This window comes from Ranitomeya imitator, chromosome 3, assembly GCF_032444005.1.
Source record: "Ranitomeya imitator isolate aRanImi1 chromosome 3, aRanImi1.pri, whole genome shotgun sequence".
NCBI classification, from domain to species: Eukaryota; Metazoa; Chordata; class Amphibia; order Anura; family Dendrobatidae; genus Ranitomeya; species Ranitomeya imitator.
Window position 1 is genome coordinate 15,807,103 of NC_091284.1, and position 17,124 is coordinate 15,824,226.

The 17,124-nt window shown below is 49.7% G+C and overlaps 1 protein-coding gene across 1 annotated transcript in view; it reads right to left on the bottom strand.

The window, feature by feature from the left end:
* Nucleotides 1–8,348, bottom strand: part of USF3 (upstream transcription factor family member 3) — a 38,964-nt gene extending 30,616 nt beyond the window's left edge. Inside the window, exon 1 of the mRNA XM_069760537.1 lies at nucleotides 8,229–8,348. The gene's annotated coding sequence lies outside the window, so the exon portion shown is untranslated. The remainder of the gene's footprint in view (nucleotides 1–8,228) is intronic.
* Between the last annotated feature and the right edge of the window lie 8,776 nt (nucleotides 8,349–17,124).

A 17,124-nucleotide genomic window follows, 5' to 3' on the forward strand; every position in this document is an offset into this window, starting at 1 on the left:
ATTGGGACGTGATAATATGCGTCATTTAGGTCCAGGACCACCATGAAGCATTGGGGAAACAACATTTTGATAGATGATTTTATCGTTTCCATCTTGAATGCTTGAACGTCCAAGTAATCGTTTAGTTTTTTTAGATTTATAATGGTCCTGAAAGAACCGTCTGGTTTCTTCCTCAGGAATAGAGGGGAATAGTACCCTTGCCCTCTTTCTTGTGGGGGAACCTCCAGGAGTACTCCCTTTTTTACTAGCCCGATGACCTCGTTTTCCAGTGCCAGCTGTTCTTCTGCCGAAGATCTTATAGATGTCATCGTAAAAGAGGGACGGGGCCATTTTTTGAATGTCAGCCTCAGACCTGATTCTATGATGTTTAGAATCCATTGACTGGAGGTAATCTTTTTCCAGGCTGGGAGAAAGAGAGATAATCTCCCTCCCACCTGGGGCGAACCTTCATTGAGAAGGCTTCATGGTATCGCTGGGGTTTTTGTTAAAGATGAACCCCTTGTTCTTGTTCCTCTTATCCTCCCACTTTCCCTGGCCTCTCCCAGGGTTCTTACAGAAAAACCTCTTGTTCCGAAAGGGCTTCCTGTAAGAGGGGAGACCTAGAGAGGGAAAGGACTTTTTCTTGTCCCCTGCTTTTTCCAAGATATCATCTAATGTGGAACCGAACAAAAACTCCCCTTCGCAGGGGATAGTACACAATTTTGTTTTTGTTTGTAGATCGCCAGGCCAATTCTTAAGCCAGAGGGCACGCCTGGCCGCATTAGCAAATACTGCCGACCTGGCAGCTAATCTAAGGCTATATTCACACTTAGCGGTTTTTACCGCGGAACCGCCGCGATTTTGATGCTGCGGGTCCGCAGCAGTTTCCATAGCGTTTACAGTAACATGTAAACCCTATGGAAACCGCAAACCGCTGTGCACATGCTGCGGGAAAAACCGCGCGGGAACGCAGCGGTTTACAACCCGCAGCATGTCACTTCTTTGTGCAGAATCGCTGCGATTCTGCACCCATAGGAATACATTGAACCGCTTACTTCCCGCATGGGGCTGTGCCCACGTTGCGGGAAGTAAGCGGATAATGTGCGGGTGGTACCCGGGGTGGAGGAGAGGAGACTCTCCTCCAGGCCCTGGGAACCATATTTGGGGTTAAAAAATAAAAAATCTGATTATACTCACCCTCTGATGTCCGGAGCTCCTGGGCGCTGCACGCGGCCGTCCGGTCAGAGTTGCTGTGCGACCAGGACCTGCGGTGACGTCGCGGTCACATGACCGTGACGTCACGAAGGGTCCTTCTCCCACAGCATCTTAGGAACCGGACCGCCGGGTGCAGCGCCCAGGAGATCCGGACATCAGAGGGTGAGTATAACCAATTTTTATTATTTTTAACATCACTATTGATGCTGCATATTGCTGCATATGCAGCATCAATAGTATAGGCGGAAACCCGCAGCGGAAAACGCGGAACAAACCGCGATAAATCTGCAGGGAGAACCGCAGTTGTTTTGCCCTGCAGATTTATCAAATCCGCTGCGGGAGAACCCGCAGGGACCCGACGCAAGGTGTGAACATAGCCTTATAGAGTCTGCCGAGGCGTCAGCCAGAAAGGCCGCAGCTCCCCTTATTACGGGTAATGTCTTCAGCATCAAGTCTCGGGAAGTTTTCCCCTTTAATTGACCCTCTAGTTGATTCAACCAGATCATTAGGGAGCGGGATGTGCAAGCTGCTGCCACTGCCGGTTTCAGGCCTCCTCCTGCTGACTCCCAAGAGCCCTTGAGGAAGGCATCCGCCTTCTTGTCCATAGGGTCTTTTAGGACCCCCATGTCCTCGAACGGGAGAGCGAATTTCTTTGATGCTTTCGCTATTGCTACATCTAATTTGGGGGCTTTTTCCCAAAAGGAGCAGGATTCATCCTCAAAGGGGTATTTCCTTTTGGGAGTTAGGAGAGTCTTTTTCATGGGTTTTTTCCATTCCTTTTTGATTAGCGCTGCAATTGTTTCATTAAGCAGAAAAGCTCTCCTCTTTTTTTGTTCTAAGCCCCCAAACATAATGTCTTGTGCTGATTTTTTAGGGTGGGAGTCTACTAACCCCATAGTACTCCTCACTGCCTTTATGAGGCCATCAGTGTCCTCTAATGGGAAACAATTGTGACCTCCTGAGGAAGAAGTGGATGACGAAGATGCGGAGGAGGAGTCGGAAGATACCGAACTCGCACTATCGCTGTCAGATTTAGAGACTGGGGACGGGGACCTGTGTCTGGTCCTTCTCCGTTTTCTTCCCCTTTTAAGGGATTTAAAGGTGTCTTCCACCTGCTCTTTAATCAGGTTTTTAAGATCTGTTGCAAACCCGGGCAGGCTTTCTGATACCGTCTGCTGTATGCAGGAATTACATCGCTGCTTCTCCCAGGCGAGTGGAAGATCCTCTTTACAGATGGCACAGACCTTGTGCTTGGTTTTACCTACGCTTTTCCTCCCCTAAAAGAGACAAATAATAATCTTACTGTCTCTAACTTTCACGAAGATCAACTTACCACCTCCAGGACCCATAAATACCGGTTGGGAATTCTCAGCCTCTGGCTTTTTCCCCGATGCCGTACTGGACTCCTTGCTGTGTTGAGACCTTTGGCGTTCTTTGCTGGTGTCCTGGTAACCTTTCTGCTGCCGCCTTTTTTGCTGCTGCGGCGATGCTATAGGTGGAGGTGATTCAGGCAAGGGAGATGCCGGGTCGCTCATACTGCTGCTGCTGGTCTGCGCAAAACAACACTTGCTACGATGGCGCTGACACGACTGCTCCTGAGGCTCCTGCCGATATACTGCAGAGCCACTGGGGGGAAGTAAATCCTCCCATTTAAACTTTCCCGCCGCTCCATTTTTTTTTTTTTTTTTTCTTTCTTTCTCGGCGCCTGCGCAGTAGCGCCCAGCCGGCACGAGGAGCGCTGAAACGCTGGCGCCTGCGCAGACGCTCCTGCGTCTTGTAGAACGCCTAAGCGTCATGTCGGGATCTATGGAGCGTCCAGACTACGGCGAGGAGCGCCGAACGCCGACGCCTGCGCAGTTGCTTCCGCGGCGCCCCGGCGTCTCGCGAGACCAGCGCAGTTCCGGGCATGCGCCGACTTTCCAAGATGGCGCCCGGAGTACAGATATGGCGCTGCTGACCGGCACCCTATGCAGACCCTTATTGCGCGGCTCTGCAAGCCCAATGGCGTTGCAGTGTGCAGGCTGACGCGAGCTAGGGGAGGGCCACGCCGCACCTCCCGCAACCACAGAGGGACCCCCCTGGATGTTGCCGCTGCTGCATCTTACCTGAGGAGGTGACCGCGAACTCCTTGTCACCTCCTCCACGCACCCTTGAGGCCCACTAGCCCCCAGCGGTGGTGCCTCGGGTCACCACCCCAGCCGAGGCAGAGGGACCCCAGCTGCCTGAATCGGACTGGTTGGCCCCGGAATTCCAACGCTGACTGGTAAGTCCGTAGGTCTCCCATCAAGGACAGGAAACCAACTGATGCAGGAGAGTGGTACCGCCTTTTTATCCGTAGGTTTCCTGTCCTTGGTGGGCGGATCCCCTCTCTCCGTGGTGCCGTCATGGGCGATCAGAGAAAAAACACTATGTACAGGGAGGGGTGTAATATATTTGTATATTACAATAAAGCACAGATAAGATAAAAACAATGTGGGGATTCTGTGGTCGGACAACCCACGATCAGGAAGCAGCGGCTCTGGACGCAGCTTATTGTCAGTGCGCCCCAATCACGCAGGTAAATCCGCAGGTGATCACTGAACAGCGCAGAATTACCGCATCTAATACACAGATACAGTGGAAAGCTCTACTGGAGACGAGCGCGTCCGCAAGAGAAAATGACGCCGCGTGTCAGGATCCGTGGGGGATCGGCAGGCGCACATACACGCACAGCGGCTGCGGGAATACTAGATAAACATACAGTGTCAAAACCGCAGCAAATTCTTACTGTGGGCACAAAGCCTAAGAGGCTGATCTCTGCAGTTAACAGATTAACGACAGCAATAGATAATACAGACACCGGCTGTAGAATAACAGTAATAACACCTGTCACATCCCCTCACACCTGTGTATCAACAATCACACCCGATCCTCCCTCACACCTGTGTATCAACAATCACGCCCGGTCACCACCCCTCCTCATACCTGAATAATAATAACAATCACACCCGGTCCCCCCTCACACCTGTGTATCAACAATCACACCCGGTCACCCCCCCCCCCCTCACACCTGTATAATAACAATCACACCCGGTCACCCCTCACACCTGTATAATAACAATCACACCCGGTCCCCCCTCACACCTGTATAATAACAATCACACCCGCTCCCCCTCTCACACATGTATAATAATAATAATCTTTATTTTTATATAGCGCTAACATATTCCGCAGCGCTTTACAGTTTGCACACAATACACATGTATAATAACAATCACACCCGGTCTCCCTCTCACACCTGTGTAACAACAATCACACCCGGTCTCCCTCTCACACCTGTGTAACAACAATCACACCCGGTCTCTCTCTCACACCTGTGTAATAACAATCACACCCGGTCCCCCCTCACACCTGTGTAATAACAATCACACCCGGTCCCGCCTCACACCTGTGTAACAACAATCACACCCGGTCTCCCTCTCACACCTGTGTAACAACAATCACACCCGGTCCCCCCTCACACCTGTGTAACAACAATCACACCCGGTCTCCCTCTCACACCTGTGTAACAACAATCACACCCGGTCCCCCCTCACACCTGTGTAATAACAATCACACCCGGTCCCCCCCCCCCACACCTGTATAATAACAATCACACCCGGTCCCCCCTCACACCTGTATAATAACAACAAACACACCCGGTCCCCCCTCACACCTGTATAATAACAATCACACCCGCTCCCCCTCTCACACATGTATAATAATAATAATAATAATATTTATTTTTATATAGCGCTAACATATTCCGCAGATCTTTACAGTTTGCACACAATACACATGTATAATAACAATCACACCCGGTCTCCCTCTCATACCTGTGTAACAACAATCACACCCGGTCTCCCTCTCACACCTGTGTAACAATCACACCCGGTCTCCCCTCACACCTGTGTAACAATCACACCCGGTCTCCCCTCACACCTGTATAATAATAATCACACCCGGTCCCCCCCCCCTCACACCTGTATAATAATAACAATCACACCCGGTACCCCACACCTGTATAATAACAACAATCACACCCGGTCCCGCCCCCTCACAGCTGTATAACAACAATCACACCCGGTCCCCCCCCACCTGTATAATAATAACAATCACACCCGGTCCCCCCTCACACCTGTATAAATAACAAGCACACCCGGTCCCTCTCACACCTGTATAATAATAACAATCACACCCGGTCCCCCCTCACACCTGTATAAATAACAATCACACCCGGTCCCTCTCACACCTGTATAATAATAACAATCACACCCGGTCCCTCTCACACCTGTATAATAATAACAATCACACCCGGTCCCCCACACCTGTATAATAATAATCACACCCGGTCCCCCCCTCACACCTGTATAATAATAATAATCTTTATTTTTATATAGCGCTAACATATTCCGCAGCGCTTTACAGTTTGCACACAATACACATGTATAATAAAAATCACACCCGGTCTCCCTCTCACACCTGTGTAACAACAATTACACCCGGTCCCCCCCTCACACCTGTATAATAACAATCACACCAGGTCCCCCGTCTCACACCTGTATAATAACAATTACACCCGGTCCCCCCCCTCACACCTGTATAATAATCACACCCGATCCCCCTCTCACACCCGTATAATAATAACAATCACACCCGGTCCCCCACACCTGTATAATAACAACAATCACACCCGTTCCCGCCCCCTCACACCTGTATAACAACAATCACACCCGGTCCCCCCCCCCCCCCACCTGTATAATAACAACAATCACACCCGGTTCCGCCCCCTCACACCTGTATAACAACAATCACACCCGGTTCCGCCCCCTCACACCTGTATAACAACAATCACACCCGGTCCCCCCCCCACCTGTATAATAATAACAATCACACCCGGTCCCCCCCCACCCCACACACACACACACACCTGTATAATAATAACAATCACACCCGGTCCCCCCTAACACCTGTATAATAATCACACCTGGTCCCCCCCTCACACCCGTATAATAACAACAATCACACCCGCTCCCCCCTCACACCTGTATAATAATAACAATCACACCCGGTCCCCCCTCACACCCGTATAATAATAACAATCACACCCGGTCCCCCCTCACACCTGTATAATAACAATCACACCCGGTCCCCCCTCACACCTGTATAATAACAATCACACCCGGTCCCCCCCTCACACCCGTATAACACACCCGGTCCCCCCCTCACACCTGTATAACACACCCGGTCCCCCCCTCACACCCGTATAACAACAATCACACCCGGTCCCCCCTCACACCCGTATAACACACCCGGTCCCCCCCTCACACCCGTATAATAACAATCACACCCGGTCCCCCCCTCACACCCGTATAATAACAATCACACCCGGTCCCCCCCTCACACCCGTATAATAACAATCACACCCAGTCCCCCCCTCACACCTGTATAATAATAACAATCACACCCGGTCCCCCCCTCACACCTGTATAATAATAACAATCACACCCGGTCCCCCCCTCACACCCGTATAATAATAACAACAATCACACCCGGTCCCCCCTCACACCCGGTCCCCCCTCACACCTGTATAATAATCACACCTGGTCCCCCCCTCACACCCGTATAATAACAACAATCACACCCGCTCCCCCCTCACACCTGTATAATAATAACAATCACACCCGGTCCCCCCTCACACCCGTATAATAATAACAATCACACCCGGTCCCCCCTCACACCTGTATAATAACAATCACACCCGGTCCCCCCTCACACCCGTATAATAATGACAATCACACCCGGTCCCCCCTCACACCTGTATAATAATAACAATCACACCCGGTCCCCCCCTCACACCCGTATAACACACCCGGTCCCCCCCCCTCACACCCGTATAATAATGACAATCACACCCGGTCCCCCCCTCACACCTGTATAATAATAACAATCACACCCGGTCCCCCCCTCACACCCGTATAACACACCCGGTCCCCCCCTCACACCCGTATAACACACCCGGTCCCCCCCTCACACCCGTATAATAATGACAATCACACCCGGTCCCCCCCTCACACCTGTATAATAATAACAATCACACCCGGTCCCCCCCTCACACCCGTATAACACACCCGGTCCCCCCCCCTCACACCCGTATAATAATGACAATCACACCCGGTCCCCCCCTCACACCTGTATAATAATAACAATCACACCCGGTCCCCCCCTCACACCCGTATAACACACCCGGTCCCCCCCTCACACCCGTATAACACACCCGGTCCCCCCCTCACACCCGTATAATAACAATCACACCCGGTCCCCCCCTCACACCTGTATAATAACAATCACACCCGGTCCCCCCTCACACCCGTATAATAACAATCACACCCGGTCCCCCCCTCACACCTGTATAATAACAACCACACCCGGTCCCCCCCTCACACCCATATAACACACCCGGTCCCCCCTCACACCTGTATAACAACAATCACACCTGGTCCCCCCCCTCACACATGTATAATAATCACACCCGGTCCCCCCTCACACCCGTATAACAACAATCACACCTGTATAATAACAATCACACCCGGTCCCCCCCCTCACACCTGTATAACAACAATCACACCTGTATAATAACAACAATCACACCCGGTCCTCCCTCACACCTGTATAATAACAATCACACCCGGTCCTCCCTCACACCTGTATAATAACAACAATCACACCCGGTCCTCCCTCACACCTGTATAATAACAATCACACCCGGTCCTCCCTCACACCTGTATAATAACAACAATCACACCCGGTCCCCCCCCCTCACACCTGTATAATAACAATCACACCTGGTCCTTCCCCTCACACCCGTATAACACACCCAGTCCCCCCACCTCACACCTTCCGGTCTCCTCAGGACTGTGGCTCCGGCTGACACATGACTGTTTCACCTCTCAGACCCCCATGCAGACCACCGTCCATAACGTCCGTTTCCCGCTCCGGAGGTCGCACGCTCTCACCTCAGCTCCCGCCGCACGTCTCTTCCCCCCGGGCCGGTCCCCGGTGGGGTCTCCAGACCCCGAAACAACCCCCGCCGGCCAACCAAACCCGAACTCGAACAGTCAGACACAGAGCCCTACCGTACCCGCAGCCAATCACCGCTCAGCAGCCGCACCCAGTAGCCAATAGCCGAGCAGTTTCCATGATTGACAACTGTTTTGTCTAATAAGCGTGGGCCGTGAAAGTCGAGAGGCGGGAACACGAGGAATACTCGAAGAGGATTGGTGTTCAGGCTAGAAAATCGAGGAAGTGTTTTGGGTGCTTGCTTTTGATTGACAAGATAAGTGACCAATAAGAAAAACGGGGCGGAGTTACATTTAAAGGGCACTTACACTTTTAGAAGTTTGAGCAGCACATGGTGGAGAGCAGCTGCTGAGAGGACGACTCCAAGCTGAGGGCAATGCTGGGGATAGTAGTGCACCACAGGCTGGAGCGCGGTGGATGGAGAAAGCGCAATATGCTGCGCATGTGCGGCGTCTCATTGACCGCTGCTGGCAGTCACCGTGCGCAGGCATTGTTTTATCTTCATGACACACCTGTCATTTATACATTTTACTGGTGAAAAATGTCTCAACTATGTTAAAACAAGTAGACTTGTCACCTTTTTTCTCGACCTGTGACCTTTTTTTTATATAATTTTTCAGTAGAGCGACGTGTTGATGGATTTTTTTTTGTACCGTTAAATATAAGCCTCAACCCCAAGAGCCAGCGCTCAGATAAGTTCTGCTTCTCGATGGCACGCATAAACTACAACACTAAATCTACAGTGGTGGCATTATACAGCTGTACTGAGCAGTGTAGCTGTGCCTACTGCACTGAACTGAGAAACACTGAAGCAGTACAGAACATTATACAGCTGTACTGAGCAGTGTAGCTGTGGCTACTGCACTTAACTGAGAAACACTGAAACAGTACAGAACATTATACAGCTGTACTGTACTTTGCCCCCTGAGGAAGCTGTTGTGAAACGCGCGTAGGGGCGCGTGGGTATCCCTATGGACAGGTACATGGGTAAGTTCCACTAATGATCTCAGGTTCTCCTGGGTTAATTTGATTGTATTGCCACTGGGCTTTTTGATATGGAGGGATTCCTGCACCCGTGACCCATGAGACTGCATGGAGCCAGCTTTATGACTATATGCACCGGGCATCCTATAGTATTTGGGTCCCTGTGTGGATCATATATGTAATAGTGGTCTTATGTTCTTGTCCTGGGGGTGCCATCATTCAAGGTGCACCATTAACCCCTTATCTTGCTCTGTTCAGACTACTGTTCAATATTTTATATTTTATATAATGGAATTTAATAAAATTTAATACAATTTTTATACTTCATGGTTGTTTGCTCCAATTTCTTTGTTGTTTTGATAGCTGTACTGAGCAGTGTAGCTGTGACTACTGCACTGAACTGAGAAACACTGAAACAGTACAGAACATTATACAGCAGTACTGAGCAGTGTAGCTGTGACTACTGCACTGAACTGAGAAACACTGAAACAGTACAGAACATTATACAGCAATACTGAGCAGTGTAGTTGTGGCTACTGCACTTAACTGAGAAACTATGAAACAGTAACATGAAGAACATTATACATTATACAGCTGTACTGAGCAGTGTAGCTGTGAATCCAACAAGATGAAACGAGAAAACCAGCAACATGACAGATATAGTCGGACAAAGTAGTGTAACTGTGACTCCAGCTATGGGATGGTATAAACCAGTGCTTCCCAAACGCCAGTCCTCACGGACCCCACAGGTCATGTTATCAGGATTTCCTTAGTATTGCGCAGGTAGTGGGTGTATCATCAAGGCATCAGGAATTGTCTCCCCTGTGCAACACTATGGAAATCCTGAAAACATGACCCATGGGATCCGTGAGGACTGGAGTTTGGGAAACACTGGTATAAACACTTACTAGAAAGCAGCAGCAATGAAGGACATCACGCAGCAGTATTTAGCACCGTGGCTGTGACTCCAGCACCTACAGGTATGTCATATATATATATATATATATATATATATATATATATAGTGAATGTATAAGGAAATAGAGCGCACTCGCCGATCATCCAGTCAGGCGTGAAAAGGCCGTCGTCCCGCTTTGCCGCACTCTCTGTACAGCACCCCCGGTCGTGAAGATGTACAGCACGATGTTTGAATAAAGATTCCTGCACTGGATGATCGGCGAGTGCGCTCTATTTCCTTATACATTCACTATTTCATATGGACTTTTCTCCAGCGGAGCTACGCACCCAAGATCAGATATCCTGGCTTTACACAGGTGAGCGGTTCCCACTTTGTTCTTCCTGGCAGTGGTGCTATCTGGCTCAGTAGCGTAGCTACTGGGGGGGCAGAGGGGGCCATTGCCCCGGGCCCAGTCACCTGAAGGGGCCCACCGGGAGATCCACTGCCGAGTCTGAGGTGTCAGGGAGAGAGCAGCACAATGCCGGCTGCAGAATGTAATGTGAAACGATGGGGGTTATTGTTGGTGTGCAGGGGGACAGGGCACTGTGGGGTAAATGTGAAACGATGGGGGTTATTGTTGGTGTGCAGGGGGACAGGGCACTGTGGGGTAAATGTGAAACGATGGGGGTTATTGTGGGTGTGCAGGGGGACAGGGCACTGTGGGGTAAATGTGAAACGATGGGGGTTATTGTGGGTGTGCAGGGGGACATGGCACTGTGGGGTAAATGTGAAACGATGGGGGTTATTGTTGGTGTGCAGGGGGACAGGGCACTGTGGGGTAAATGTGAAACGATGGGGGTTATTGTTGGTGTGCAGGGGGACAGGGCACTGTGGGGTAAATGTGAAACGATGGGGGTTATTGTGGGTGTGCAGGGGGACAGGGCACTGTGGGGTAAATGTGAAACGATGGGGGTTATTGTGGGTGTACAGGGGGACAGGGCACTGTGGGGTAAATGTGAAACGATGGGGGTTATTGTTGGTGTGCAGGGGGACATGGCACTGTGGGGTAAATGTGAAACGATGGGGGTTATTGTTGGTGTGCAGGGGGACAGGGCACTGTGGGGTAAATGTGAAACGATGGGGGTTATTGTGGGTGTGCAGGGGGACATGGCACTGTGGGGTAAATGTGAAACGATGGGGGTTATTGTTGGTGTGCAGGGGGACATGGCACTGTGGGGTAAATGTGAAACGATGGGGGTTATTGTTGGTGTGCAAGGGGACAGGGCACTGTGGGGTAAATGTGAAACGATGGGGGTTATTGTTGGTGTGCAGGGGGACAGGGCACTGTGGGGTAAATGTGAAACGATGGGGGTTATTGTTGGTGTGCAGGGGGACAGGGCACTGTGGGGTAAATGTGAAACGATGGGGGTTATTGTTGGTGTGCAGGGGGACAGGGCACTGTGGGGTAAATGTGAAACGATGGGGGTTATTGTTGGTGTGCAGGGGGACAGGGCACTGTGGGGTAAATGTGAAACGATGGGGGTTATTGTTGGTGTGCAGGGGGACAGGGCACTGTGGGGTAAATGTGAAACGATGGGGGTTATTGTTGGTGTGCAGGGGGACAGGGCACTGTGGGGTAAATGTGAAACGATGGGGGTTATTGTTGGTGTGCAGGGGGACAGGGCACTGTGGGGTAAATGTGAAACGATGGGGGTTATTGTTGGTGTGCAGGGGGACAGGGCACTGTGAGGTAAATGTGAAACGATGGGGGTTATTGTTGGTGTGCAGGGGGACAGGGCACTGTGGGGTAAATGTGAAACGATGGGGGTTATTGTTGGTGTGCAGAGGGACAGGGCACTGTGGGGTAAATGTGAAACGATGGGGGTTATTGTTGGTGTGCAGGGGGACAGGGCACTGTGGGGTAAATGTGAAACGATGGGGGTTATTGTTGGTGTGCAGGGGGACAGGGCACTGTGGGGTAAATGTGAAACGATGGGGGTTATTGTTGGTGTGCAGGGGGACAGGGCACTGTGGGGTAAATGTGAAACGATGGGGGTTATTGTTGGTGTGCAGGGGGACAGGGCACTGTGGGGTAAATGTGAAACGATGGGGGTTATTGTTGGTGTGCAGGGGGACAGGGCACTGTGGGGTAAATGTGAAACGATGGGGGTTATTGTTGGTGTGCAGGGGGACAGGGCACTGTGGGGTAAATGTGAAACGATGGGGGTTATTGTTGGTGTGCAGGGGGACAGGGCACTGTGGGGTAAATGTGAAACGATGGGGGTTATTGTTGGTGTGCAGGGGGACAGGGCACTGTGAGGTAAATGTGAAACGATGGGGGTTATTGTTGGTGTGCAGGGGGACAGGGCACTGTGGGGTAAATGTGAAACGATGGGGGTTATTGTTGGTGTGCAGAGGGACAGGGCACTGTGGGGTAAATGTGAAACGATGGGGGTTATTGTTGGTGTGCAGGGGGACAGGGCACTGTGGGGTAAATGTGAAACGATGGGGGTTATTGTTGGTGTGCAGGGGGACAGGGCACTGTGGGGTAAATGTGAAACGATGGGGGTTATTGTTGGTGTGCAGGGGGACAGGGCACTGTGGGGTAAATGTGAAACGATGGGGGTTATTGTTGGTGTGCAGGGGGACAGGGCACTGTGGGGTAAATGTGAAACGATGGGAGCTATTGTTGGTATGCAGGGGGACAGGGCACTGTGGGGGTGAATGAGAGAGGATGGTGGTATTGTGGGAGGGAGACAGGGTACTGGGGGTGAATGGGAGAGTTTGAGGGTATTGTGAGGGCTGACGTGGGTAAGGGGGCACTGGGGGACTGATGTACGCCACATGTCCGGTTACACAGGTCTGCCACCTTCGTCTATGTACGCATAGTGGAGACGGGATTTCATAAAATCCCCTCCACTATGCTGTAACATCTGGAAGCTGCGGTTTAGACGCTGCGGATGTACACAGCGTCCAATACCCAGCAAAAATCCATGCAATATGCCCCTTGGAAACATACCCTAAGGGTATGTGTCCACGTTCAGGATTGCATCAGGATTTGGTCAGGATTTTTCATCAGTATTTGTAAGCCAAAACCAGGAGTGGAACAATTAGAGGAAAAGTATAATATAAACATATGCTCCACTTTTGCATTTATCACCCACTCCTGGTTTTGGCTTACAAATACTGATGAAAAATCCTGACCAAATCCTGATGCAATCCTGAACGTGGACACATACTCTAATAGTTGCTGTCTTGGGGGCTGGAGATGGGGAGGTCGGGGGCTTTTTATTATTGCGAGCTGGGTCTTTTATAAGTATTAGTAAAACAAGCCTAGCAAAGAAGGTTAATATTACTATAACAAGGATAAGTATTAGCATAAGGGCGCAGACAGACTGTATAACTAATGCGACGATCACATTGCAATCCTCGGACTTGCCCTGACGCCTCTCCTGACATAAGCGTGACAGCGTGATAGATTACTATGCAACTGTCAGCCTCAGGTCAGGAGAGCCGACGGTCAGTCCGAGGATTGCGATGCGATCCTCACATGAGAAATACGTCCGTCTGTCTGCCCCCTAACAAGTATAACAATACAGTAACCACGGGCTGCATTCTATGTTATAAGAATAAATTGCTTATAATTAAATTATTAAAGGGAACCTGTCACCCCCCCAGGGCCTATTACGGTAATAGAGCCAGCCACCTTCAGCAGCTCTAAGGCTACATTCTGTGGAGGTGGCTCTTATGGTTTTGTTCCCTAATAACGCTGAAATATTCACTTTTATAAATTGCGCCCCATACCTGTATTGAGTCTGGGGGGTACGTCTTTTGTCCCCGGACACAACCGCCTCCCAGCCGTCCATCATCCCACCGGGCGCCGATGCCTGGGCTCTCATTTTTCGAGCATGCGCCGTGTGTGCTGCCCTGGAACTCCCATCAGCTGATGTACTGATAATGCGCCTGCGTGTAGCGGAGGCCTGAGATCACGCCCCGCAGTGTGTTATGATCTATTCACACTGCGGGGCTGGGAATCTGGCGCTGTGCGCAGGTGCGATCTACTTACATCACTTGATATAAGTTCCCGGGGAGTGCGCACTGCGCATGCCCGAGAAATAATTGCAGAGCGCCGGTGACGGCACAAGACAGAGAGGAGGTGGCGCTCGGTGGGATGATGAACGGCTGCGAGGCGGCCGAGTCAGGGGGAGAAAACGTACCCCCCGGACTCAATACCGGTATGGCGCACAATTTATAAAAGTGAATATTTCAGCGTTATTATAAGGGATAAACATAAGAGCCACCTTCACAGAATGCAGCCATAGTGCTGAAGAAGGTGGCTCTTTTACCTTAATAGGCCCTGGGGGATGACAGGTTCCCTTTAATTTATTAAAGGCTTGGGATAATTGTCTGCAGTCACTCTACAGACTGCCCAATCATTATGGGGCGAACCTGCCGTCATGAGACCCCAAGACCACTGGTGCGATCAGGCGTCATGTGACCACGTTTGCTATTTGCACGTGTTCACTAGACAAGTTTGACTTCTCTCAATAGAAGAAAATCGTCACATGACCTCCTGCTCTCATCAGCGATGCTGGGGCCATTATTACTGTACATAGGGGGCTCCTAAATATTAAGTAGGCACTTACGAAGCATTGAAGCCTAACTACTGGGTGGCAGATAGTGCTGTACCGGCTGTCAGTCTGTCCCGGAGCATCAGTTACAGCCACCGCTCTCTATACACAGAGCGGTGACTGAAAAATGGTGAAGTAATAGTATACACAGATGGGAAAAGTGAATGGCTCCACCGGAAAGAACGTCCTCTGTAAGTCACCATCTACAACTGTGCTGTGATCTCTCTATGTCATGCAGGACTGGTCTCTACCACTATATGGTATTACCGTATGGCGGTAATATCAGTGCTGGTTACTGTATATTTATTTTCAATAACAGTGCAGTCATCTCCTGAGGTTCCCCTATTCCCACCTTAGTTACAATTATGGACCAGGGCCACAGGTGGACACAGACAGAAAAGGGCCCATGTGCTAGAACAATATATGGGCCCTTTGCTGCTCAAGAACTTCTAAAAATACAAAATTGCACCTTATTTAGAGGTAGAAATGGGCCCCCTTAACTCTTGGGCCCATGTGCTGCCACATACTTTGCACTAATGATATGTCCGCTTGTTAGGGGCCCACTCACATGTTTCGTCCCCCCTGAGCTGAACCCCTAGCTACGCCTCTGGTCTGGCTGTTCCTTTTGCATTTGCTATATATATATACACATATATGTATATATATATATATATATATATATATATATATATATATATATATATACACACACAGGGGTTGGACCAAATAATGGAAACACCTGGAAACATCAACAAAAGTTAGTTAATATGGTGCAGGTCCACCTTTTGCGGCATTTACAGCCTCAATTCTCCGGGGTATGGATTCATACAAGGTGTGAATTGTTTCCAAAGGAATTTTAGCCCATTCTGCAGATAAAACACGCTCCAGTTCTTTGAGCAACGATGGCGGTGGAAATCGACGTCTAACTTGAATCTCTAAAATCAACCATAAATGCTCAATAATGTTGAGGTCTGGGGACTGTCGGGGCCAGATGAGAGGCTCAGCTTCATTAGAATGTTCCTCGTGCCATGCTTTTAACGATTCTAGCTGTATGAATTGGTGCATTATCATCCTGAAAGATGGCGTTCCCTTCGGGAACAGTGCTTGAACCATTGGATGCATTTGGTCGCCCAAAATGCCTAAATAATATCGGCTGTTAATTCTTCAATGAAGGGATATCATTGGCCCGGCGGATCTCCGCGAAATAGCTCCCAGATCATCACAGAACCTCCGCCATATCTTACGGTTGGGAGAAGGCAGTCTGGATGGAACGCTTCTTTCGGCTGTCTCCAAACGTACACTTGGCCGGAGCTCGGAAAAATGATGATTATCAGAGAATATCACGTTTCCACTGCTCGAGGGACCAATTCTGGAGGTTTCTACACCATTCTAAACGCTTGGAAACATTGGTCATTGAAAGCAGCGGTTTTCTAATTGCAGCTCTTCCGTGGAATCCAGATTTGTGCAGCTCCCGACGAACAGTTTTCGTGGAAACTGGGTTCTGTAGGTGTTCATTGAGCTCAGCAGTGATTTTCGGAGCCGTGGTCTTGCGATCCTCTCTCACAATTAGAGTCCGACGGTCTCTCAGTCAACTTGGACTTTCGGCCGGACCTGTGATTTGCTGCGGACGTTTTTCCTTCTCTTTCAAACGCAGTCATTACTTTGGAGACAGAACCTTTTGTCACGCCAAGCATTCGGGCACTTTGTTACACTAGCGCCTGCCATAAGAGCACCAACAATTTGGCCTCTTGGAAAATCCGAGAGGTCTGCCATTGGTATCAGGTTCTCATCAATGTTCTTATAATTATGCAAAACAAACAGTTAATTTACATACACATATCACATAACACAAATAATCAACTAGAAAACATTACCATATGTCACGGTTCGCATGTTTATCACATGTTCGAAGATTGATGCCAAAACGTTAGGTGTTTCCATTATTTTGATATATATATATATATCCCTCTCTCTCTATATAGACTGTATAAATGTTTTTACGAATATTTGAGGCCATGGATTCATTCTATGTTCATTTTGCAAGCCGGCGAGAAAATCTTGCCGTACGGATGACACGGATAATTTTTGGAGAAACAAATCGCATCCTCGCATTGAATACGGATCACTGTTCAGGAAATTTTCTGCGTATCTCGGCCATAAAAAACGGACCGTATTTTTATACGTTGTGTGTGACTCCGGCCTTACACTGGCCAAAACAGCTGAGTATTTCTGCAACACACAGCAGGGATTCTCACATCATCGCAGCTTCAAGTCTCCTATGGAGAAGCTTGAAGAAAGGAAAAAAAAAAAAAAAAGTAA